Source organism: Crinia signifera, chromosome 9, assembly GCF_055691185.1.
Source record: "Crinia signifera chromosome 9, ASM5569118v1, whole genome shotgun sequence".
NCBI lineage: Eukaryota > Metazoa > Chordata > Amphibia > Anura > Myobatrachidae > Crinia > Crinia signifera.
Window position 1 is genome coordinate 76,173,533 of NC_139225.1, and position 27,021 is coordinate 76,200,553.

Here is a 27,021-nt window from a genome sequence, read left to right on the forward strand (position 1 = left end):
CATGGTTCAGAGCATTTTTCTCAATCAAAATTTACTGACAGTGGGAAGGAAAGTCCTTTACGTAATAATTTTTGTTCACTTTGCGATAGCTCATACGAAGATATATTATAGATGACATTTACTTTGGTTTGGGGGGTCTGCCTTTCCTCGTGTATCTCCGCATGTGCTGGTGATTATACCCCAAGTGGCTACCCCTAAATAGGGCAAGGCTGTATCAGCTTTATCGCACTCGGAGTTGGAGCTTGCTGTAACTTGTGATGTGTCTGTATCAAATCTGGATGCCATTTGTTTATTCCGCCTAAGAAACAGTTTTCCACATTGGCCTGTGGGTGCAGGATCGTCCAACCATCTGTATACAGTGTGTCTTTCATAGTCCAATGTTACTTTATGCAATTTTTATTTTATAAACTTTAATTAATTCTTGTTTATACTGCGTAATCTGGGCTGTAATTTGGTAGGCTAGTTATGTTGCATTGGCAATCAGTGTGGGCATGTAGCAATTTGGTAGCAATTTTACTTTTTTCTAATTCCTTGGTAGATTGCTCAGTCACCAGGAGAATGAGGTCCAGGAAGCAATTGTTGACTAAATCCTCTGGGTATATGTTTTAATTTGTAATAGTTGCTCAGAGATACAGTGCAAGTGGAAGTCCACCTCTTTCTTTTTTAATCTCATCAGATCACAATAGATTGTATTGCTGGAACATACTTAATGATGATGAAGTATACCAGAAATTGGTACACGATCCTACTGCATCTTGTAAAAGAAAATTGATAAATATCTTGAAAGCAGCGGTGGAATCTGATCTCATCAGTGATGAATGGACTACTGTCTTAATACCTGAAAATCCGATAGTACCTCTTTATTATACTATTCCCAAGATTCACAAAAATAGTGAAAAAGTGCCTGGACACCCCATCATCGTGGCTAGAGGATCGCTGTTTCATCCTTCAGTGTGTCCCCTGGACTCATTACTCCAACCTTTAATCATGCAAGAACCAAGTTTCATTTTAGATACTGGACAAATTCTGTTGAAACTTAAAGAGATCCCGATGGTTCCTCCTGATAGTTGGCTAACTGGGGTAGATGTTGTAAGTTTGTACACCTCAATCCCCCACCAGTTCGGCCTTGAGGCTGTTCAAAAGTTTCTACATAAGAAAAATGTTTTCTCTCTTGCACAGATTTAGGTGATAATTGACTTGTTTCAGTTTATAACAACTTTATTATTTGACAAATTTTATTTGCAAACACGGGGCTGTGGGATGGGATCTAGTGCAGCCCAGTGTTATGCTAAAATTGTTATGTTCACAATCGAGAAGGAGTTATTTTATAACAACGGCATTATGATCATCTATATATCATTTAGTTGCTACATAGATGATCTCTTTGTAGTTTGTAGAGGATCTAAAGATCTTTTGAGGAGTTAATTTCTCAATACCCTTTACATGCAGGTCCAATAACATTTACCTATGCAATAAGTCAGTCAGATATGAATTTTCTTGATGTAAAGATGAGAGTACACCAACATATTTATTGTTACAGGCAATAGCTGCCACCAACCCTCTTTAATTAGAGGATTACCATATTCACAAATGGTGCGCATAGTATACATTAATAGTGATTCCAACATGGCCCGAAACCAAATTGATATTTGTCATGATTGGCGAGTTTTATGAAATTGGCAGGAGAGGAGGAGCTGAGGAAGTGGTGAATGGAGTGTGGTGGAAGATTGGTGGCCGTATGTAATGCCTTCTCATGTGCCTCTTGAGGCTCAGTACTGCGGACCCACCCATGGGGCTGAGGACTGCAGATCGGGGGAGATCAGGACTTCGAACCCCCTCTTGGAGATCAGGACTGTGGACCCCCTTTGGGAGATCAGGACTGCGGACCCCCTCTTGGGGCTCAGGGCTGCATACCCCTCTTGTGGCTCAGCAATGTGAACCCCCACTTGGGGCTGGAGACTGCGGACCTCCACTTGGGGCTGAAGACTGCGGACCTCCACTTGGGGCTGGAGACTGTGGACCTCCACTTGGGGCTGGAGACTGCGGACCCCCACTTGGGACTGGAGACTGAGGACCCCATCTTGGGGCTGGAGAATGCAGACTTCCTCGTGGGGCTGGAGACTGTGGGCCCCCAATTGGGGCTGGAGACTGTAGACCCTCTCTTTGGGCAGGATGGGCAGAACCCCCTCTTGGGGCTGGATGGACAGAACTCCCTCTTGGGGCTAGACAATACTGTATGCATTCAAAGAAGATGACTGGCAGACTCATGTCACTATTTATGGATTTATAACTCCCACCTGGGGATTTAGCCCTGGATACCTCCCTTGGGATTGAACTAATAGAGATCCCTTTTGGAATTTGCAAATCCAGTACCCCTCCTGGTGATAACAGACTAGACAATTTTGATGCCAGTTCTCGAATTCTGAACACTGGACACCCTACCAGGGGTTGGCAGCATGGACGCGTCTTTAGAAGATATAATACTAGATGCCCTTCTTTGGGCTGGAGGATTGGATTTCTCTTTAGAAGCTACATAAACTGAGATGTCACAAGAATCAAAATTCTTTGGCTTAGTTTAATAGCAGAGGATTATGAACAAGAACAGTGACTGGACTAACCAGATATTGAAGGATGGCAACTACAGTATGAATGAATGACAGCACTGGGTAGACTGTGGACTTGCAGACTATGGTAGGACTACGATGATGAGGAACACTGGAAGACTTGTAAACTGAGACTTAGAAAGCGAAGCTAAAGAGTACTGTGAAGACTTTGTAACTGATGCTGAAGAATACTGTGAAACTGAAAAGTGGATGTTGAAGAACTGTGGTATAGATGTTGGAAGAACTATCAATGCTGAAACGGTGGTACTGATGAATGAATGCTCATTAGCATGATACGATGGGAAGTTGAAGACAACAGTGATTGAAGATTGAATGCTCACTTGTATGATGCAACGTAGACCATTGATAGGATATCGGAGAAAACAATGACTGCAAGTAAGTAGTAATAGCAGCTTACCGGCATACCATAACACATACACAGGAGGAAAATACACCGATGATAACAGTTGATCGATATTGGGTCACCGATGGTGGCTGTATTGGAGATGACTTTCTGAGAGGTGTCTGTTAGATGCTTAGTGGTACCGGGTAGATGAGCAGTAGCAGTAGATGAAGCGTAGAGGTTGCAGACAGCAATGGTAAACCTATGGTGAGCGAGTAGAGGACCAGGTAACCACTGTAGTATAGACAGGAGCAGACGCTGACTGGAGACAGCTGGAGTGGAAGTTGCCTGGAAGAAGCAGGAGTGAATGCAGTTGCACTGCTAGATGTCAGGCTGTGCTGGAGCTGCTAAAAGCACTTGGTCTGGAGACAGAAATATCCAATAGGAGGTTTGACAAAGCACTGACAGAGTGCAGGAGTTTTCCCAGGTAACACTGGCTCATTATAGCCTCTGATACCAATATGGGGCTCACCCAAACCAGAATTATGCCTTGCTATTCCAGGGGAAAGAACCTAAAATCATGGCTAAAAACTAAAACTAAAACCCAGTAAAACTCTTGATTCGTCTTCTTTTTTAATGTCGGGAGGCACGGCTGTAGCAGGTGCGGTTGTGTAACCTGTCAGTTCATGCTGGCAGGTGATTCATTTTTCCACCCGCATATGGGGCAGAAATTTCTCATTCGCCATCGTTTACATTTCAACTATTCTTATGTTATATAGCCCAAATTCTAAGAAAGAATGACGGCACAAGGGTCCGTTATTCGTAACGCAATAGCTAAGGGTACAAGCGACCAGCTGGTCCCCCCCACACTTTGTGGCAAAAAAACACCCGTCAAATACTTTTCTATTCCTTTTTCTATAAGAGGAGGCAGCCGTTCTCTTAAACTGTTGCAGTGTGAAAGTAAATGGATATCCCTTTTGGATGTGATACACCCCTGGGATTTAAACAAGAGCATTTCTCATGCTTGTTTCCAATAACTTTATTGTGAAAATTTTCTGTCCATGTTTATTATTTATGCTTCAGTTGTATTATCTTTTATGAGATCAGCATTTAGGTATAAATGTTTGTTGTTTTTCACTTTTGGTTGTCTATTTATGTTTGAGCGTCCTGGTTGCCTAGGCGCCGAGACGCCACAGGGCCAACGGGATGACGGCATCCACGTGGGTAGATGTGCTTGGCAGAAGGACCCCATGCAGTGCAAAGCTCAGGATAACAGACGTATAAAGGTGTGTACATGGTCTCACTTTCTTGTTACTTGATAACAGTTTTTCATTAAATTGAAACATCCTTCAGAATTGCCTCTACTGTGACCATATTATGTCCGAGTGCCGCACCCCTGCACGCATATTGAGCCATTTTGAGGGCACCGTAGGCCATTATATATATATATATATATATATATATATATATATATATATATGAGAGAGAGAGAGAGAGAGAGAGAGAGAGAGAGAGAGATTGTACTGCCTTCATCTTGTAATTCTGCTCATCATTATTTTTACTGTTGATGAAAATCAGCTGTTTGTATGTAGCACGTGTATATTGTACAATTTTTTAATTGTAAAAAACAGTAGTTCAAAACTTGTTTGAAATAATTACTTGGTGAAAGTTATGTATTAGCTCCCTCCGAATCTATCCTTCTCCATTCCTAACTTTGAATCCTATCTAAGATGCTTACATATTATACTAGCATGTTAGTACCTTCTATGTGTATAGATGTATATGGAATACATATGTGTACGGTATATGGAATACTTAAATTGGAATAATATGCTGCCGTTCTGAATTGGATGAGATATATATATATATATATATATATATATATATATATATATATATATATATATATATATATGATACAGATCCTTGCCAGCAAAATTGCACTTTATACCCACTACATAGATGATCTTCTAGTTTTTTGGAGAGGTACTCCTATTGATCTTGTAAACATTATTGAAGCACACAATGCGAGCTTAAGCCCGGTAAAATTGACATTTACTGTACCACATAAGTCCATATTTTGGATGTCTGTATTGCTTTAAGTAACATAAAGATCAGTACATGTCTTTTTTTGTGGTATGTGTGGTTTCAGACTGTTCTTCTCTGCTAAATATTCTTATCTATCGAGTGGTTGTGATCTGTATGAATAGCTTACCCACTGTATTACTTCTCTGCTAAATTTTTCCTCCCTTTTCCAGTTATGTATTGCATACGCATAACTTTTTGGCCCACACATACGGCCATATAGCAGCACTTAGGTGCTAGAGCTCCTACACTGATATCCAGAGATCTAGATACACACCTTTCTAACTTTACTTCTCTGCTAAATACTCTTAAGGCGCCCAAGGGATTATATTGGTTACCCTTTGTTGTTACCCTTACAATAACTTCCTAGAAATAATTCACGCGGACACCTTATCTAAAAATAAGACTCAGACAACCATGGCATAAGTTTAAAATGGTCAAGTTATTTATTTAGGTGGTATGACCCTTGTTAGTCTATCAAAGGGATGGCCAAGACAGCACTTGAGACCAGCACCAGTCAGAGGTGTATGTCAATGGCAGCGACTGCCTCGCTCCAATCTAACAAACACACCCCTTACGTAAGGTACAGCCTGCACCGTGACGGCTCCCCGCCCCCTCTAAGGTAAGGCGCGGACACCTCAAGGAAGTGCCCACCGTCCCCGCTCATTTCGGGACTCGCCCACCGTCCTGGCAAGGGGGGGGTAATACCGCACGGTGACCACCTGACACCTCACCCGACTGCTGGTCGAGAGCGCCTTCTCGCCGATTTTTAAACTAAATTAAATTTAACCGAATTGTTTGGACAGCCCGAAGGCAATGAGCACCAGAGAGAGGAAAGAAAAGAAGGGATGGGAGGGTGGGAATCCGGATTCCAAGAGGAAGTTCCTCCCCCTAAGCTGGACCCTATATACCCCACTTAAGCTACCTCCCCTCTGGGTGCTGATTGGCCCATAAGCACCACATGCTAACCTGCCTAAGAATTACACACTGCTCTGTGCTGCATGTGTATCTGCGTTTAACCCCTAAATCCCCGGGCTCTTAACTACACTCTGGCCTATGCAGCCCTCGTTTTGCCTAAGGCGCCCAAGGGATTATATTGGTTACCCTTTGTTGTTACCCTTACAATAACTTCCTAGAAATAATTCACGCGGACACCTTATCTAAAAATAAGACTCAGACAACCATGGCATAAGTTTAAAATGGTCAAGTTATTTATTTAGGTGGTATGACCCTTGTTAGTCTATCAAAGGGATGGCCAAGACAGCACTTGAGACCAGCACCAGTCAGAGGTGTATGTCAATGGCAGCGACTGCCTCGCTCCAATCTAACAAACACACCCCTTACGTAAGGTACAGCCTGCACCTTGACGGCTCCCCGCCCCCTCTAAGGTAAGGCGCGGACACCTCAAGGAGGTGCCCACCGTCCCAGCTCATTTCGGGACTCGCCCACCGTCCTGGCAAGGGCGGGGTAATACCACACAGTGACCACCTGATACCTCACCCGACTGCTGGTCGAGAGCGCCTTCTCGCCACTGCCAAGGCTCCCCAGACCTAACAAGGTCGCCCGGGACCAGGCCCGCCACCCCTCAACTAGACCTAATGCCTTCCTATTGCCGAGTCACGCCAGAAAAGATGTTGCCCAGGAAAATTTCCATGCCCGCGTCAGACAGGTGGACCCCGTCTGACCTATAGAGGTGGGCCGACTCCCTAACTATCGTGGGGTGCCGCACTGCGCTACCCCCCATGGCGCTTACCCTCCTGGAAACAGCGTGGTTCACCTTACGCCTTGCCCTGTCTATGGCAACTGCATTCCTGCAGCCCCGCCACTGAAGCCGGGGGACAATATCAGACCACACTAACCGCACCCCTGGCCAAAGGGCCGCAATGCGCTCCAGGTCAGCCGTTATGCTACACATGAGTGAGAGCCCCGTATTTTTGACCAGGTCATTGCCCCCTAGATGTATTATTAATGTGTTGGGGGGACCTGAACTGCGGGCCTTGGAAACTAGTAGGCTATAGAGCCCACCCCACTGAAGTCCCCTAACCCCAAACCACTGCACTGAGTCCGCTCGTAGCAAGCCTAAAGCTCTGGAGGCCATGGGATGCCTGGCCGCCCAAAAAATATATGAGTGGCCCACTACCCAAACTCTCCCCTGATGTGATGAGGAAAGGGAAAAGGCTGAAAAAGAAAAAACCTAACGTTAACATCAATATATTATACACTGTAACACAACCAGAATACAGTAAACAGCCCAAGTGAAGGTGAAAAACTTAAAAAACCTCCGGTGAACTTTGGTGACAGCCGAATTGAATTAGTTCTATCTCGGAGGAAAAAGTAAAAAATTCACTCCACACCGTCGATTCCAGAACGCTAGCCGTTCCAGAACCGATTGTAAACTTACGTTTTTGGGCTGGCGCAACAGGCGCATTCTACAACTTATCTACCTTATCTATCTTATCTAATCTTATATATTTCCTATAAGCCGATGACTTCCACCTCCCTACCTTCTGTATGGCAGAGGGTGGAAGCCCCGCCGCCGCTGCACATGTTGCGGCCCCTATGCGAAAGGAGTGTGTCCCATAATCCTGAGCCCTCAAGCCTATGCCGGTTAAGCACCGTCTAAACACAGCCCCGAACTGAAAACGGGTGAGGGGCACACCATCTGTGTGCACCAAAAACTGCATGGCTCCAACCGGCCTAAGAGACATGTAGTCCCTGCATAATGCTACAGGACAAATGGCTTGGTTCACACTGGATCGCAGGGTGGCCCAACTACCCTTCCCCAGCTGGTCTGTTTTGGATCTCTGTATCCTACACAGGACGTGGTCCTCATGGAGAACCACGTCCACCGACCTAAGACCAGACTGGGCCTTCTTGCTCGCAGCTACCAGCTCCCCAATCCTGAATGCTCCGAAGAAGGCGAATGAAAAGGCCACCTTCAGGAGCGCAGCCTCATAGGGGGTATCGGCCACCCTATCCAGACTTGCTACTAGCTCCCCTAGCATGCGCTCATCTATAGGCCGCCGAGTGTCAGGAGGCACTGGCCGCTGCTTAGCCCAGCCCCTCAAAGCCTTACTCAATACAAAAGAGGCTGTGGGATCCTGCTCCCCTCTCAGCCTGCTGTGGAAAGCTATACCAGCCAAAGCCGCCGTCATAGCCGACTTTGATCTGCCTCTTACATAATGGCCCCATACGAATGCGAGTAACCGGTCCTCGACCGACTTACCGCTAGCGTCAGGCGCAGACTGAAACTCTTCCCAATCCCTCCAGGCCGCCTCGTAAGCCCTGCGAGTTGAGGGCGCCAGTGACAGCAGTGCCAAACCCTTCATGCCGATTCTATGATCTGCCATACAAGATTTGGACACCTAAGCCCCAGGGGTGACGCTTCAGGAGCTAGCTCCCGAAACTTTGTAAACTGAAACCTAGACAGGGCGTCAGCGATAGTGTTCTCTATGCCTGGGACATGTCTAGCCCTAAAATATATATTGTTCTTCAGACAATGAAGCATAAGGTAACGCAGTAACCTGAGGGCCTCCGGGGAAGCCGCCCTCTGATTGTTACTTGCGTGTACCACCCCCAGGTTGTCACACCAGAACACTATGTTCCGATTTGACAATTCCGCTGCCCACAGCTGCACTGATACTATGATGGGGAACAGTTCCAGCAGCAAAAGATTGACCGTGAAACCCCTGTCAATCCAAGACTGTGGCCACCGTGAGACGCACCATTCCCCTTGGAAATAAGCCCCAAATCCCGTGGAGCCAGCAGCATCTGTGAAGAGCTGCAGTTCCTTGCTGGATTCGGGCTCCGTGGGCCATATAAGCTCTCTATTAAATTGCCCCAGGAATGTGGACCACACTGCCATGTCGTCTCGCATTTCCCGTGACAGCCTGACCGTGTGGTGGGGGTCCCGAACCCCCGCCGTGGCCCTCTCGAGCTTGCGGCAGAATACCCTCCCCATGGGAATGATGCGGCAAGCAAAATTAAAGGACCCCAGCAGGGACTGCAATAGTCTCAGCTGTATCCTCTTCTTCTGCAAGCACTCAACTATTAACCCCTGCAGCTTTGTCACCTTATCCTCGGGCAAGCGGCAGCACCCCGCAGCCGAGTCTATTTCTATGCCCAGGTAAGACAGGACCCTGGTGGGTCCCTCCGTCTTATCCGCAGCTATAGGGACCCCCAGCTCCTCTAGCAGGGAAACCGCCCGGGACAATATATGGGCGCATGTGCCGTCGTCTCCTGGTCCCACAAAGAGAAAGTCATCCAGGTAGTGGGCTACGCCCGCACACCCTGTACTGCTCCGTATGCACCAGTGCAAGAACGTGCTGAATTTCTCAGCAGGAAGACAGAACAGGAGGAGCAGGAGACAGAACAGCCCATCGGTAAGCACTTGTCTATGTAACAGCCCCCATCTAGCCTAAAGCCCATGAACCTGAAGGACTTAGGGTGTAATGGGAGGAGCCTAAACGCGGATTCAATATCCAGCTTGGCCATAAGTGCTCCCTGGCCGAAACCCCGGACTATGCCCAGCACCTCGTCAAATAGCTGGTACTGCACACTACAGAACTCATCCGGAATGGCGTCGTTTATGGACGCGCCATGGGGGTGTGACAGGTGCTGTATCAACCTGTATTTACCCGGGGTCTTCTTAGGAACCACCCTGAGAGGGGAAAAACACATGTCAGGGAGGGGGTCACCTTGGAAAGGGGCCCGCCATCCTGCCCAGGGCCACTTCAGCCTGGACCTTCTGGCGGACCACCTCCGGAAAATCCCTGGCTGACTTGAGGTTCCTAATGCAGGACACCCTTATTCCGTCAGGGATGGGAAGGGGGAAACCAAAACTAAACCCGTCTAACAAAAACCGTGCGTCAGCCCTGTTAGGGTACGCCATTAACCTACGGGCCAGGGCGTCTACCACAATTGGGGAAGGGGCCTTACTTTCCGCCAGTGCCGGCGTCCCCGTGATCCCCGCCCTTGGCCGCTGACCTGCAGGATTTAGAGGGGTGCCCCGCCCCCCCGCAGTTACTGCAGTCGTGACGGAAGCGGCACTTGGCGCCCCTGTCACATTTGCCTTCGTTGTATGCAAAGCACTTCCCTTTGCTGCCGGCTTTGGAACCGGGTTTGGCCGCAGGAAATGGCTTCCTGCCCGATGTGTCTGAGCTATGCTGCCCCTTGCCTATGACCTCGAGCCAAATCTCCACGTGCTTGCAGCCCATGGGCATGACCCTTGACCCGGCGTGGGCGAGGCGGAACTTCTCATCGTAGTTCCGCCACGCCAGCCCCTTATAATCCGTGTACGTCTCGTTCACGAGGAACAGGTAGCGTAAGACGTTCACGTGCTCCCCAGGCCTTGTGCTCAGATAACAAGAGGAGAAGATTAAAAAGCCCTTCAGCCAATTGTGGAAGCCTTTAAAGGCCGCCTCGCTACCACTTCCCGCCTTCTTGGCTGCCTCAAAATCTTTCTTCATGTCGACTGTCAATGTGAAGAAGTCGACAAACTTTCCCCTTTTTATCTTATCCTTTATACCCTTACGCAGGCCCCTGGCCATGGCGGTGTTAGTGCAATGGACCATGTCGCCTGCCTTGGTAGCTACCTCTGGCTCCGCCTCCTTCCTCGCCCGCTTAGCGCCACCCACTTTTTTCGCCACCGCTCGCGCAACCATTTTCGCAAACTTGCGCGGGCGCTTGGGGGACCCAGACTCATCACTACTAGCTGAGGAGTGGGAGGAAGAGGATGCACACTCTGATGTATTATCATTCTCACCATCTCCAGAAGCTTCGCCTTGGACCACGGGATCCACCCGTGCTGTGGCCCCCGTCCCTGCTGACGTGGATGCTTCTGCCCTTGATGTGGACGCCGGGGTCTCAGTCGACCTGGGAGCTGGTGCCGGGACCCTGGGTATGGCTGGAGTCGCCACCGGTGTTGCTGGCCTTGATTCCGGGACCCTCCTGGACCTCTCTGCGTCCTCTTCCTGGGACGATCCCCCGAAAATGCCGCTCCTGCCACCGACAGAGGATACCTCGCGAGACAAAGGTGCAGTGTTAGGACCATATCCTGAGCCCGTCACCCTCACTGACCCTCCCGCTGCTGTACCAGAGCTCCCCAGGCCCCCAGTCGCATAAACCTGGTTGACCTGTTGAGCCTGGGCATACATGTTGGGGTGAGTGTAAGCCGCCCCCTGAAAAGCCTGCTGCGGCCCCCCCGGGCCCTGCTGTTGTGGTGCCCCAGCACCCTGCCATGCTCCCCCGAAATACCCCCCCCCCCGGGAAAACCTCCACCTACCCCCGCTGTTTGGGGGAAGTACGGGAAAGGGGGCTGATGGGTCCCTGGGTAGGGCCCGTATTGTGGGTGGGGCATGGGGTACCCTGTGTACCCCCCTGCATTCTGACCAGGAAAGGCCCACTGCTGCTGCTGTTGCACGGGGGGTTGCATGAATGCCTGCTGACCCGCCCCGAAACCCGTGTGGCCAAACCCCTGGTGCCCCCCCTGCCCCGCCGGGGCCCCGGCGAAGCCCTGAGAGGCCGCAGGGAATGGCTGCTGGCCCTGATGCCATTGCTGCTGCGGTGCCTGCCAACCCTGGAAGGGGGGGGCACCGCCATCCATCTGGCCGCCGACGAAAGCGTCCCCACGGCCACCGTCCCAGCCCAAGGGTATGAGCGACCCCCTCCCCGGGGCCAAGATGTTAGTCAGGGAGGCCAAAGGGGGCTGACCCGCACCGCGCCGCCCACCTGCCGTCATCCGCAGAGGGCTCCACGTGGGGCCCCCTGTTATGACCTGCAGAGGACTCCCTGGACCCTGCGCTAAAGGGGTACTAGTCCTGGGGGGCACCCCCCCATCCCCCCCGCTCAGTGAAACCCCCCCACCGCTCACCCCGCTGCCTGAAGCGCGCGGGGTGCCCATGGGGGTATGAATAACCTGCGCTGGCGTTAAAACGCCAGCAGATGGCGCCAAAGCACTGTCCCCAGCAGCGCTACTCGCTGCTGGGTGCCCACCATGTGCTAATGGCGCAGCGCGCTCCCCGCTCACAGCAGAGCCCTGCTGAGCCGGGGAGACGCTTCCCTGCGCTGGGGAAACATGTCCCCCAGAGGTAGACTGTGCAGGAGCGCACCCGCGATGACGCGGTCGCGGCCGTCCTGCTGCCTCCCCTGCCTCCTCCGCGCGCTGGTACAGTCACCAGCGGGCGGGCTGCGTCTGCTAACCACCGTGGTGGTGGGGCAGATCTCTTGGGGCGGCCGGACATACTAGCAGCTGCGCGATGAAACAGGCCTAAAAACAAGGTAAAAAGGTACTTAGCTTCGCGTGCTGCACTGTGTGAATCCGGATTCCAAGAGGAAGTTCCTCCCCCTAAGCTGGACCCTATATACCCCACTTAAGCTACCTCCCCTCTGGGTGCTGATTGGCCCATAAGCACCACATGCTAACCTGCCTAAGAATTACACACTGCTCTGTGCTGCATGTGTATCTGCGTTTAACCCCTAAATCCCCGGGCTCTTAACTACACTCTGGCCTATGCAGCCCTCGTTTTGCCTTAACTGTAATTCTTATTCTTATAAGTATGTATGGTTTCCTACTTTTCTTCTCTGCTATACTCTAATCTTTTGAATATATGAGATCTGTATGAATGGTATTTTCTAAACTGTATCTTCTCTGCTTAATATATCCTACTATACCCATAGAGGTTTTTCCCAGTTTGACATTATATGTAATTAATATGTGCATTTAGAGGTAACTTGTAATCCGTGGCATGCGCTGTAGCATTTGTTATGCTATTATCTTATTTCTCCTCTTGTGTCTTCACATGATGGTATGCAGGGGCGTAGCTAAGGGTTCATGGGCCCTGGTGCGAAAGGTCAGCTTGGGGCCCCCTACATACAACAAAATCTACACGTCCCAGCATGCCCAGCCACAGATTTTAGATAATGGATTTCTAAAACTGTGACAGGGCATGCTGGGACCTGTAGTTCCACTGTAACAGTGGAACTACACATCCCAGCAGTTTTAGCAATTTTTCACATAATCTCAAAAGCCTGACAGGACTGGAGTCAGTGCTGTTGTGGAACTACATGTCCCAGCATGCCCTGCCACAGATTTTAGATAATGGATTTCTAAAACTGTGACAGGGCATGCTGGGACCTGTAGTTCCACTGTAACAGTGGAACTACACATCCCAGCAGTTTAAGCAATTTTCCCCATAATCTCAAAAGCTGGCTGACAGACTGGACTCACTGTAGTCCGTCTGATACAGGGCGCCGGGCGGTCCTGCTCCTGAGTCCTGGCAGCCTACACGTGTTGAGGCGCGGAAGCGGTGGGAGAGGGAGGGGGAGGTTGGAGCCCGCGTGCGTCGCGCTGACGTCACGCGGCAAGGGGTCCCCTTCCTATTGGCTGCCTGCGGCTGGGGACGGGACACGGTGGCCGTATCTGAGCTGTGATTGGCTGCAGCGGCTCGCCGCTGCAGCCAATCACAGCTCAGATACGGCCACCGTGTCCCGTCCACAGTCGCAGGCATCCTATAGGAAGGGGACCCCTTGCCGCGTGACGTCAGCGCGACGCACGCGGGCCCGCAAAGCAGCACTGGGAACGGGAGCGTTCTGTTCCCTTCCCTCTTCCAGGACAGTGGCGGGGGTTGGGCCCCCTGGCTCAGGGGCCCGGTCGCATCTGCGACCGCTGCGACCCCTGTAGCTACGCCACTGATGGTATGTATGGTTTCTTCCTTTTCTTCTCTGCTAAATACTCTGATCTTTGCGGAGAGTTTGTGATCTGTATGAGTGTATCTTTTCTCCACTAACATCTTCTCTGCTAAATATATTCCTGCTATTAACACACTTGCCAGTGCTTGTTATTGTTATTGTATTCAGTATTTTGAAAGACGGCAACTTTGGTTGTTATTATTGTTATAGCAGCGCATGGAACGCTGCGCCCTTCTGTGTACAGGTTGTCATGGTGACGGGAGCACAATCAGGACGTACACGCTAGTGACGTCATCACACAGCGCCGACCGGCCGGGCGTGCGGTCCCGCTTCCGGAAGACGCTGAGCCACACCAGGGTGATATAAGGTAGGACTTGTACATTGTTCTTTTGATGCCATGACCTGAAGAAATTGCTTATTAAAAAAGCATGGAAACGTTGTCCATAAGGATGGCCTAAGAGTGTTTTTTTGCAAAGACGCCTGGAGTGCTGAATCCCCCCCCCCCCCCGCCTCATATATATATATATATATATATATATATGTATATATATTCTACTTCCTGCAAGCATTTAATAAGCATATTGGTGTCTTTAAGATAAGACCTGGTACGCTGAATGCAGGGATTAAGGGAGGAATCAAGGTAGGTAGACAACGGATTGTATAAAGACCCCCTGGCAGGTATAATTGGCCTGCCAGGGGGGGTCCACCAAACCTTTGTGCACCTTCGGCAAGGTATAAAATAAAGGCACAATAGGATATTCAGTGCGCAATGCCGAACATACTTCCTCCAAAATGGACCCACTATTCATAGCAGCAAAAAGAATATCATCCAACTCTGTTTTAAATTCACTGGGAGGATCCTTAACAAGACATTAATATACTTGTAGATCAGAGAGCTGCCCCTGGCATTCATGTAAATATTTATGCAGATCATGTACCACAAATGACCGCCCTTTATCAGCCTTACGGATGACTATATCGGTTCTTTTCTGAAGTCCCAGTAACACCTGACGCTCAGAAAAGGACAAATTATTGGAGATATCCATATCATGTCCATCATTGTTAATAGCACTCTCCATCATCCTTACAAATGGCCGAACGGTTGATCAACGGTCGAGAATGAGGACTTATATAAAGACTGGTTTAATGTCAAGAAACTTGAGATCGATTATATGTTGCATGCCTCAATGTTGGATGAGTATTACAAAGAAAAGCAAATCCCTCGTGGCTTTAGAGTTACCAACATGCCCACGATTGGGATGCAGAATACTTAAAAAAATGGGTTAGCATCTTTAATAAGTGTTCGATGGACCTTTTACTTTCAGTTGTTAATGAATCCACCAAGGAGTTGGGTTTGGATTAGAAGCAAGCTAACCTCATTTGAAACAACCCACAAACCTGTACTGATAGAGGACACTCAAACTGATTGGTGTACCAAACTTAATAAACAAATTGAACAATACCGTAGAGACTGTGGGGTGGGTGCTGCCCACCCACCCCAATCATCCTCCCCTACCAACTACCCCACTCTGTCATCCTTCTGCCCTACTACAGCTGAGGAAGTCCGCTCCTTCATCTCATCCTCTCCCCCCTCTACCTGTCCCTTGGACCCTCTCCCCTCCCGTCTCCTCAGTTCCCTCTCCCCCACTGGCTGCTCCCACCTTGCTCACCTCTTTAACCTATCTCTTTCTACTGGCATCTTTCCCTCACCCTTCAAACATGCTCTGGTCTCGCCTATTCTTAAAAAACCTAACCTGGACCCTTTATCTCCCACAAGCTACCGCCCTATCTCTCTTCTCCCATTTGCCTCTAAAATACTAGAACGGCTGGTTTACAGGCGTCTCACCAGCTACCTGTCTGACCACTCCATCCTAGATCCCCTTCAATCTGGCTTTCGCCCACTTCACTCCACTGAGACTGCCCTAGTGAAAGTCACCAATGACCTGCTGTCAGCCAAATCCAAGGGTCACTTCTCCCTGCTTATCCTTTTGGACCTATCTGCTGCCTTTGACACTGTGGATCACCCTCTCCTCCTCCACACACTCCAAAACATTGGCCTCTCTGGCACAGTCTTCAACTGGTTTTCCTCTTACCTCTTCAACCGTTCCTTCTCAGTCTCTGCCTCTGGCTCTACCTCACCACCTTCTATCCTTCCTGTCGGGGTCCCTCAGGGTTCCGTCCTTGGCCCCATTCTGTTCTCTCTGTACACCTCCTCTCTGGGTGCACTCATTAACTCCTTTGGCTTCCAATATCACCTCTATGCAGATGACACCCAAATCTACCTCTCCTCTCCTGATCTGTCCCCCACTGTTTTCTCTCAAGTTTCCAACTGCCTCGCTGCCATCTCTACCTGGATGTCTGAGCGATTTCTGAAGCTGAATATGGACAAAACCGAACTTATTATCTTTCCCCCACCCAGAGCTATGCCCCCTACTAATATCTCTATCACTGTTAACAACGCCATCATCTCCCCTGTTCCCCAACTCCGCTGCCTGGGTGTCACTCTTGACTTCTCCCTCTCCTTTGCACCCCACATCCAAGCCCTGGCCCATTCTTGCCGGTTCCAGTTACGCAACATTGCTCGCATCAGGCCCTTTCTCTCACAGAGTGCAACTAAGCTGATCATCCACTCATTAGTCATCTCACGGCTTGACTACTGTAATGCTCTTCTCACTGGCCTCGCTCAATCCCAACTAGCTCCTCTCCAATCTGTCCTCAATGCTGCAGCCAGGCTTATCTTCCTCTCCCGCCGCTCTAACTCTGCTACTCCCCTTCAACAAAATCTGCACTGGCTTCCATTTCCCTACAGAATCCTCTTCAAACACCTCACACTCACATACAGGGCCATCTCTAATTCCATTGCTCCATATATCTCTAACCTCATCTCCATTCATACACCCTCCCGCCCTCTACGGTCAGCTGACGACTGTCGTCTCTCCTCCACCCTGATCACTGCTTCCCATGCTAGAGTACAGGACTTTGCCCGTGCTGCACCCCTTCAGTGGAACGCACTCCCTCGCTCCATTAGACTCTCCCCGACCTTGCAAAGCTTCAAACGGGCACTGAAAACTCACCTATTCATCAAAGCGTACCCTTCCACTGCATAAACCAGCTGGTTCTCCGACCCCTTGCCTGTTTACATCCTGCTATCTAACCACCACCCCCTCGCTTGCACCTCTTGTAATCTGTCTGTCTCCCCTTCCTACTAGATTGTAAGCTCCTCCGAGTAGGGCCCTCTTCCCTCCTGTTGTCAAAGCCCACTTCTCTTCACATTTCACTCACAGCTCCCCTTTACTCCAACACTCAGTGACCATCTTCATACTCATCTCCATCATTGGCCTCAAGCCTCTAGTTGTATGTTGATTGGGTCCTCACTACTTACATTTAAGCTGTAATGTGTATTGAACTGTGGTGCTCTTTATTTGTACTGTATTTTTTGTTATTTATTCAATGTTATGCCAAGTTTTGTCTCCCTGTATTGTTCCTTTGTACGGCGCTGCGAAACACTTGTGGCGCCTTATAAATAAAATGATAATAATAATTATAAGCGCGAGAAAAAGCTTAAGGTACAATTAGACTACGAGCAGAATCGAGTGTAGTGTAGGACTTGCAGTGAAATGGGGTTCCTTGGCGATGGGCTGCAAGCTTAAATTCATTGATCAATTCATAAACTAAAACCCCATTATTTATTGAATTGATTAGTTGTATACTAAGGTGAGTTTATTATGGGGAGTGCTGGGCCCCCTGTATTTGTATTTACTAGAGTGTGTGGTCACAGGCCACTGCACCCCAACCTGGGAAGGGTGGGTGCTGTTTGCACCCCATTCTTAGGAATGGCGAGTGTGGTGGTACATCTGTATCTCTATATACATACATATGTATGGATGGATCTGTCATCTATCAGTGCCCGGCAGGGTGATTTTTACCTGATACTAATTTCCCAGCACTGCAGGTGAATTCTGGATTCTGTTCCCCCTTATACTTGGCTTTGATGCAGTTATTACAAACAAATAAATACTTTGCAAAGGATTTGTCTACAAAACTAATTTGCATGACATACAGTATACTGTGGAAGAATCATGAGACCATATTTATTGGAAGATGAGTCAGTGAGGGGAAAGAGGTCTGTCATTTGTTTTCCTTGTTAAGCTTTGTTCTTCCACCTACAATATCTCAGAGCTTTTGTTCTTTACTCAACTCACCGTTTTTCACCCACCACGGACATTACACCTATTACATGCCAGTGACTTTGCCTCCTCCCCCAGAATTGTAGACTCCTGTCAGAACACAGTGACATCATTCCCATCACCTGAAAGTGGATGGACATTTAGACCAATGTTTCATGAGATAAATCACAATTATACAGGCAAGCAATCATTCTTTCTTTGTAACCTGTGAAAAGCAAACAATATATCTTACTCTACCAGCCTACAGCTATCCTGCGTCAACTCCTGTCTTATTCATGAGATGGCGATAAACAGTACAAAGAAACAAGAAACTGTTTAGGGAATATTAACCCTATTTATCAGCTAAAGATGCTTTCTGTACCCGGTGCTTTGTCCAGTATAATGACATAGGGGGAAATGTACTAAGATGTGTATTCTACTTTACATGTGATGTTGTAATGGGCAACCAATCAGATCCTGTCTACTATCTTCTAGAGGGTGCTAAATAAATAAGTAGATTATGATTGGTTTCCCATAGCAACATCACATGTGAAGTAGAATACACATCTTAGTTAATGTCCCCCATAGAATATCAGGTTGTTATATGCAAGCCCCATATCACCTGGATCACTAGGGCGGTGTGAAACCTTTGTCTGTTGAGCACTTGCGACAGATTTTATTACTTGTCCTGGATTTGTTTTTTTCCAGAATATTTTTAAGCTCATCTTGAGGTTTTTCTAAGCTATTATTATTGAGTTATTTTTCGCAAAAATGTAGAATCAAGAGGACGTTTTGGTAGTAATGATTCAGCATTGTGACCTTTATCAAATATGCCTAAGTGCTTTGTACTCCGAGTAGCTGGAAAAAGCATTTTTCTAATATTTTCAGTGTTTTTTATTTCTGTGATTGGTACAGATGTGTCCTCATGCCTAGTAGCATCAATACGCCACCCAGTGTGATAAGTCTGCCGTGAGTCAGATGCCAGGTTCTGTGCTAAGCCTCTTTTATTCATCCAAATTTGCATCTTACTCGTAATGTGTGTATGTATGTAATGTGTGTATATAATGTGTGCACGGATGCTTTATGTGTAAGTATTTAGTGTGTGTGTGTGTCTCTGCTATCTGTATATACGCTATGCTTTGTTTGACTCATATTTGCCTACCCTTCCAGAATGGCTGGGAGGCTCCCAAAAATCGTGTCCTCCTCCCGACCACCCGGGAAGGTGGGCAAGTCTCCCGCATCACCCCCGCACCCCCCTGCCACGCTGCACCAAATACTGGATTTCGCGGATCCGCAGTGAGGGAGCAGGGCTAAAATGATGTGAAATTGCTTACAATCTATAGGGATAATAGGAGGGTTATATAAGGAGAGGATTCCATAGCATGGCACTCCCGCCAGATAACAACACAGTTCTGATGGGATGCAATGAGTTATGAATGCTACTGGAGATTATGATATTTATAGACATTTGTATTTGCAACCTTCCCCCTACCTTTATGAAAATCTTGCATTTGTCCCTGTTCTCACAAAACATTCTGGCTATGCCCCTGCTTGCATGTAACCTCTGCATCGGATCCATAAATGCAGCATACATGCAGTTCTGACACCTGTCTACTGTAACTGTATTATACTATTATCCAAGAAAACTATAGTACATTTCTAAAATTCTGCACATTCTTAACAGAATACAACAGTACTGAAGTATATAAAAATGATGAACGACTTTTCTGGGTCTATTTAATGTAGTAGTAGTGAAAAAAAACCTAATCACAGTTAAAAACCGTTGTTTTTGCTTGCCAGATGTATGTCTTTTCTTTATGTACGCATCATTGGCCAAATATTTGAGACACATGGAGTGAACCAAATTCGTCCCTTGCCCCGATGGGTTGGGTTTGTTCTCAGTGTGTAGGAAGGGATGAAGGCGGTTGTGGGCAGTGGCGGTGCTGGGCCATGGGAATGCCCAGCGTTTCATGGGCATCCGAATAATGAAAAAGGTGCAGTATGGCGAATAAATGTTGCCAATTTGCTATGGCTCGAGATGACGTGACAAAAAGCACATTGGTCCGTCCACGCTGGTCCGGATAGTGTCCAAGGTGATAATAAGTGTTGCTGCTGCTAGTTCCATATATATACATGCACATTTCTAAACAAAAAGGGAAGGCACAGGAATTATATATAAAGAGAAAAATATTTACAAAAGAAAAACATTATTACAAAAAACATTGTTAACCAAGTTGTTCGTTCAACCCTTTTGGGGCTAAGGTGTTAAGTTTATAAATCCACCTGGATTGGAGTTGCAAGAGCCTTTTTGCTCTATTGCCTCCTCGTACACCTGGGTGGAATCTGATCAATTATTATTGCCTTGATACACGCTACGTTTAGTAAGTAAACAATGTCTAGCTACTGGCTGTTCACTTTTATGTGATGTTAATGCTTGCTTTACAGCTCTTCTATGAAACGCCATACATTCTTTAAACTGTTGCTGCGTTTTCCCTATATATGAGAGCCCACACGAGAATGTAAGCAAGTAAACAACAAACATTGATGAGCATGTCAGAGTATAATTATTTTTTTTTTTTTTACCAGTGTGGGGATGGTTAAATGTATGCCCAACCATTAGGGTATTGCATGTTGCACAGCCAAGGCAGCGATAACAGCCATGCTTTTTCCTAAGAAAATGGGATTCCTCTTTTTTGACAAGGTTAGTGACATCTAATTTAGCTACATTATCTTTGATATTCTGCCCCTAGTAAAACAAGGCATCAGTTTTATGGCAGTTAAATCCTTGTCTGTCTTCACAATTGGCCACCACTTTTTGGCTCTGATATTCTGACTATCCACCGTGTATTTATTTACCCATGGGGATGACCAAAGCAGATGTATCCTGTACACTCTTGCTGTTAATGAGTGTGTCCTGTCTGGGCATTTTTCATACAGTACCTTATTTTTAGTGGCCAATAGTGAAGTCCTATCATAACCTCTCTACAAATTTCTGTAGCATATCATCCAGGGCTTGTTCAACTTGTAATGGGTCTTTACCCTAAAAAATTGTGAAAATGGTAAACCCTTCTCTAGTGCCTCTGGGTGAAAGCTATTATTCTGCTAATGGGAATTGTAGTGAGTGACTTTAGTATACAGCGCAGTTTGGAGAAATCCTGCTTTTAATGTTATAGCCACATCAAGATAATGTATGTTTCACATTCTCATGTCATATGTGAATTTAATTACACATTTGGTTTTATTGAGGGATGAGAGTAGTTCTTGCAAAGACTCTTGTTTGTTAGACCAAAATATCAAGAAGCCATCTATATATCTCAAATATTGACTACATTCAGATGTCAAAACTCCATCAATAAAAAATATATCTTGTTCAACAGAATGCATATAGCCATTTGCATAAGCTGGGGCCACAGTGGACCCCATTGAACAACCAGAGATCTGCAGAAAGTATTTGCCATTGTAAATAAAGTAATTTTTAGTCAAAAACAACATTAATAATTCCAGAAAAAAATCAATAGGCGGACCCACATAATTGGTTTTATCAACCAGCAGTCGACGGACTGCCTCCACACCATGCAGGTGTGGAGACTAGTCACGTCTGCGCTACACATCACCAAGTCTTGTGGCAAATCATTTAAATCTTGCAATTTCAATAATAATGCAGTGGTATCTTTTAATTATTAGGGAATGTTCTGTACACAAGGGTACAGCATTGAGTCAAGGAATATAGCAATAGGCTGATAAAGAGGCTCTCAGGAAGAAACTATAGGGCGACTGTTAAATTTATACACATCCACTTTAAGTTGGAATGGATCTTATTTAACTGTGGGATCAAAGGATAACCCTTTTGATAACACACTTAATTCAGCCTCCGTTAACGGTTTATTGGAAAGGTTAATTACAGATTCTTTCATCATCTGTCTGGTCTTCTGCCTCTGTATCCTTGTGATCTGCCCCGACCTCCTCATCCTCGTATAGGTGGACCTTGAGCACTTGTTCGGGACATCAGCTAACCTGTACAGACTTTCCTACGTAGAAGCATCACCTAACCTGTACAGCCTTTCCTATGTAGAAGCATCAGCTAACCTGTGCAGCCTGTCCTGTGCAGGGGTATCAGCTAACCTGTACAGCCTGTCCAATATAGTGGGCATCACCTAACCTGTACAGCATGTCCTATGAAGAGGGGTATCAGCTAACCTGTACAGCCTGTCCTATGTAGTGGGCATCAGCTAACCTGTACAGCCTGTGCTTTGTAGTGGGCATCAGCTCACCTGTACAGCCTGTCCTATGTAGTGGGCATCAGCTAACCTGTACAGCCTGTCCTATGTAAAGGACATCAGCTAACCTGCACAGACTGTCCTATGTAGAGGCATCACCTAACCTGTACAGCCTGTCCTATGTAGTGGGCATCAGCAAACCTGTGCAGCCTGTCCTATATAGTGGGCATCACCTAACCTGTACAGCATGTCCTATGAAGAGGGGTATCAGCTAACCTGTACAGCCTGTCTTATGTAGTGGGCATCAGCAAACCTGTACAGTCTGTCCTATGTAGTGGGCATCAGCTAACCTGTACAGCCTGTCCTATGTAGGGGCATCAGCTAACCTGTACAGCCTGTCCTATATAGTGGGCATCAGATAACCTGTACAGCCTGTTCTATGTAAGGGACATCAGCTAACCTGTACAGCCTGTCCTATGTAGGGGCATCAGCTAACCTGTAAAGCCTGACCTATATAGTGGGCATCACCTAACCTGTACAGCATGTCCTATGAAGAGGGGTATCAGCTAACCTGTACAGCCTGTCCTATGTAGTGGGCATCAGCTAACCTGTACAGCCTTTCTTATGTAGTGGGCATCAGCAAACCTGTACAGCCTGTCCTATGTAGTGGGCATCAGCTAACCTGTACAGCCTGTCCTATGTAGGGGCATCAGCTAACCTGTACAGCCTGTCCTATATAGTGGTCGTCAGCTAACCTGTACAGCCTGTCCTATATAGTGGGCATCACCTAACCTGTACAGCCTGTCCTATGTAGTAGGCATCAGCTAACCTGTACAGCCTGTCATATGTAGTAGGCATCAGCTAACCTGTACAGCCTGTCCTATGTAAAGGACATCAGCTAACCTGTACAGCCTGTCCTATGTAGGGGCATCAGCTAACCTGTACAGCCTGTCCTATATAGTGGTCGTCAGCTAACCTGTACAGCCTGTCCTATATAGTGGGCATTAGCTAACCTGTACAGCCTGTCCTATATAGGGACATCAGCTAACCTGTACAGCCTGTCCTATATAGTGGGCATCACCTAACCTGTACAGCATGTCCTATGAAGAGGGGTATCAGCTAACCTGTACAGCCTGTCCTATGTAGTGGGCATCAGCAAACCTGTACAGCCTGTCCTATGTAGGGGCATCAGCTAACCTGTACAGCCTGTCATATGTAGGGACATCAGCTAACCCGTACAGCCTGTCCTATGTATTGGTGGTAATATGAAGACTAGCACTGCAGTCTTAGCTTCCAGACATGCAACAGAAGAATAATATGTAGAGTGGCTGGTACATGACCTATTCTGTATTTTGATAATCATTAAACCATATGATATATAGTGTATATATAATGTATAAAATACACTGCAGTACTTCAAAAAGTAACTTCATTGCCTCAAAATTACCAGATACTGCCGAGCCCACAGAGATCTAGAGGTGAATGGGTTACTTTTTTGATAAATGGCACAAATCTGTAAAGGAACCTTTTCCAGCTCTTCACCTACTTCATAAACAGAGCCTTTGGTTTTATGAGAAAAAAGGTGACAGATCCTTTGATTAGATTCCCAGCAGACATGATGGGGAAATGAAAAACACAAGGAAAAACATGGCCATCTGAGTATATTCATTATTATTATTATTATTATTATTATTATTATTAATAATAATAATAATAATAATAATAATAATAAAAAGTATCAGCCCAAATATAGATATTAGTTAAACAGAGCTGGACCAATTGGTTTATTTCTGCTGTCAAATGTGATTTTACTTGTTACCCATTAAATGATGTTCTGTGTGCCAGCTGTGCCCAATGCCTTTATGTTTAGTTCCTGACAGTGATATCCACAGCTTATTCCCACATGCGCCATCAGACTTACATTATGAGTCATCCACAGACTCGATGGGTAGTCTTATCGGGTGCTCTGCACACCTCTCACCTTGACATTTCCGAGGATGCAGACCAATATAATGACATGTTAACAGCCTCTGTCCTCCGCCTACACAGAGTCACAGTGAGGGGCTGCCAGGGAATCTCCTGCTATGACAGCAATTGTTAACCCTTTCACTTTCTGAATGCAGAGATTATTATTTCATTTACTATATAATTGTAAGATAAAATGCCTAGATATTACACTGAGTATAGGTGATACTAAAAAGAGAATTGTTTACTATCTACTGTTGGTGCGTATTATTTATCCTAGTTGTTGCGGTGCTGATCACATGATTAGGTACTACATAGAACAAGGCGATAGTTATGCTAATCTCCCATCCCCTCAGAGGCTTAGCCTCCCACGCTGCAACTGGCCCCATTACTCCTTATTGCCACTAACCTAGTTGACTAATATGCTAATGTACAATATATGCACATAAACACCCACACATCAATTAAAAAAAAAAAAAAAAAAAAACAATCAATGGTCTTTTAATTAGAGTGGGAGACAGTGGAATCCCTCTAGAGTCACAAATGAGTTCAATCATTTCTATCAAAGTTAGGTTACAGCTGCACAGCTGCACTAGTGATTTTTCTCCCTCAACACAAAACAAATGTGTTACTTAATACTTTTTAATGCAACATTAGTTCAATTTATGTAACTCAAGGCACCCAAAAAATGTGTCAGATTGTTAAATGATAATCTTACAAAATACAAATAAATCTATAAATAATTGCGTCTTATTTTTCATGTGAACTGTGCCTGATGCAACGGTGCATATTTGCCACCTTTCTGTCTCTTTATTAGTGGTGGATCAGCAGGTTTATTCCATATTGCGGCATATGATATCATGGCTATAAAGAATAGATTTTAACTGCAATTTATCTGTTCTAGGCTCCTCTTGGAACTCCGGTGAAATCCTCAAAACTATGCAGTGGTTTCTCACTGGCATACTAATGATGCAGCTGAGAAGATTCAGCAATATGTGAATTGCATGGCTGAGATTTGAGACAGAGGGAACCTTGTGAAGCCCCTCCAGTTTTTTACAAACCCCCTAATTGGTATGTAAAAGGGAACTGAAAGAAAAATAATGTGCCAGTGCTGGCTGAAATATCACAAGATGGTAGAATTTAAAATATTGGGCAGATGTATTAAACCTTAACAAGAGATAAATGCAAGGGTGATAAAGAGAGATAAACATCCAGCCAATCACCTGCTAACTGCCATGTTACAGGCCATCTTGGAGAAACTTTTTGCTGCAAATGCAATCTGATTGGAATAAAATCTCCCGGTGACTACAACTGCGGTAACTATATAAACTCAACCACCCACACGTGGGGACTGTGGAGGTTATTCTGATCGTAGCGGCCAAACGTGCGTACGTTCGCTATTAACGTACGCTATCCGTACGCGGCCGTTGGGGTTAAGTCCACCTACAACTCAGCCGCATACGTACGGCCAGAAACAACGTCAAAGGGGAGTGGCATACAATTGTGCGTACGCCAACGTACACGGACGGGCCAGCCCTTACACTCCGACAACTGGCGTACAATTGAGCGTACACCACCGTTTACGGACGTCTCTCGTCCGTCTTCCCACCGACTTCTTGCGGCTATCTGAGCGTACGCCAGCTTGCACGGACGGGTCCCTATTGTTTTCAATAGAAAACTCAGCTTATGTCACCGCTCGTGAGAGTGAGCGTACGTCCGTGTACGCTGACATACCCTTCACATATATGGACCTGCAAATCTTGCCTTTCAACTATAATTATGAAAATTAATTAATTGATTGAATTAATTAATGTGCAAAATAGTGGGCATGGGCTTAAAACATTGCTGAAACATCCTTTGTAGGTGTTAGATGTGGTTTATGTTATTGTATCATAAATACAAAACCTATGTTTGTATTAGAGTGAACACGTTGACACATGTCGACTTGTGTAGATTGAGTGTGCTACTGTGTAAAGTCTATGAAAGCACGTAGTGAATGTGTATAACTGTTTAACAAATACCTACCTTAGCATATATAAGCAGGTCTTAAAAAGATTCTTAGCTTAAATTAAACAAACCTTTAAATGTAGAGAAGTATAGAAAGATAAGCTTCCAATGTGTTTGAGTGCTGTGTGTGGCTTGCAGGTAGTGAAATCATGGTTTTGACTTAATAGACTGCAGCATTGGTTATTACATTCAGGTGTATGTGTTTGAGTAGTAATCAGCGTAAATTAGCAAACCCAGGCGCACGCTGGCATGCGGTATCTGTAGGGGTGGTCTGAGATGGCGGTTGGCGGCCGCCTGTTTTGTGTCCGAAATGAACGGTGCTTTAGTCGATCGTGCGGTAGTAGCACCGCTCATTTTTGGTGCACACCCCCGTGTACGCCCATGTTTACGCCCATTTTCCCTCATTATTTCGGCCGCTCCCCTCAACACGCCCCTATGCCGCCCCCAATGCCCGTACACTCGCGTACAGGTTTTTTCGCACGTAGAGACCCGTCCGTAAGCGTTGTGGAGTGTTCGCGCCTGCGCATTAGCGAATGTACGCATGCGCAGATCATAAAAAACCCCGGAACGTACGCGTACGGCCCGGCCGCACCAACCAGAATAAGGCCCTGTGTTATTCCATCCATCCAGAGTTTAAAATTGGAATATTGGAGTCTATGTGGATACAATTGGCGGTATATATATAGGAACGGATCCCTTATACTTTATTTGAAGTGTTTTTAAATGCTTTTTATATGTTATTAAATGTTATACTTTGAATGTTCATTGGTGTAGTAGCTCGTTAGGCTAGCCTCTTTAGCGCTTGTAGCACCGATTTCGACGGATGTGCTGTAAACATTATGCAAAAGGGAGTTTCCATTTTGAAACTTTGTGTTAACCAAATTCATCACTCAATGTAAAGGACCACCAACAATACCCGTATTTAATAGCAATCACTGCTATGAGCT

At 46.5% G+C, this 27,021-nt stretch overlaps 1 long non-coding RNA gene across 1 annotated transcript; it reads left to right on the plus strand.

Annotated features, from left to right (window-relative positions):
- Positions 1-3,880: 3,880 nt before the first annotated feature.
- On the plus strand, positions 3,881-25,417 carry LOC146036632 (uncharacterized). The gene is made up of 3 exons (XR_014460887.1): positions 3,881-4,232; positions 20,472-20,586; positions 24,972-25,417. It is a non-coding gene; the product is annotated as an uncharacterized LOC146036632 (long non-coding RNA).
- Positions 25,418-27,021: the final 1,604 nt, after the last annotated feature.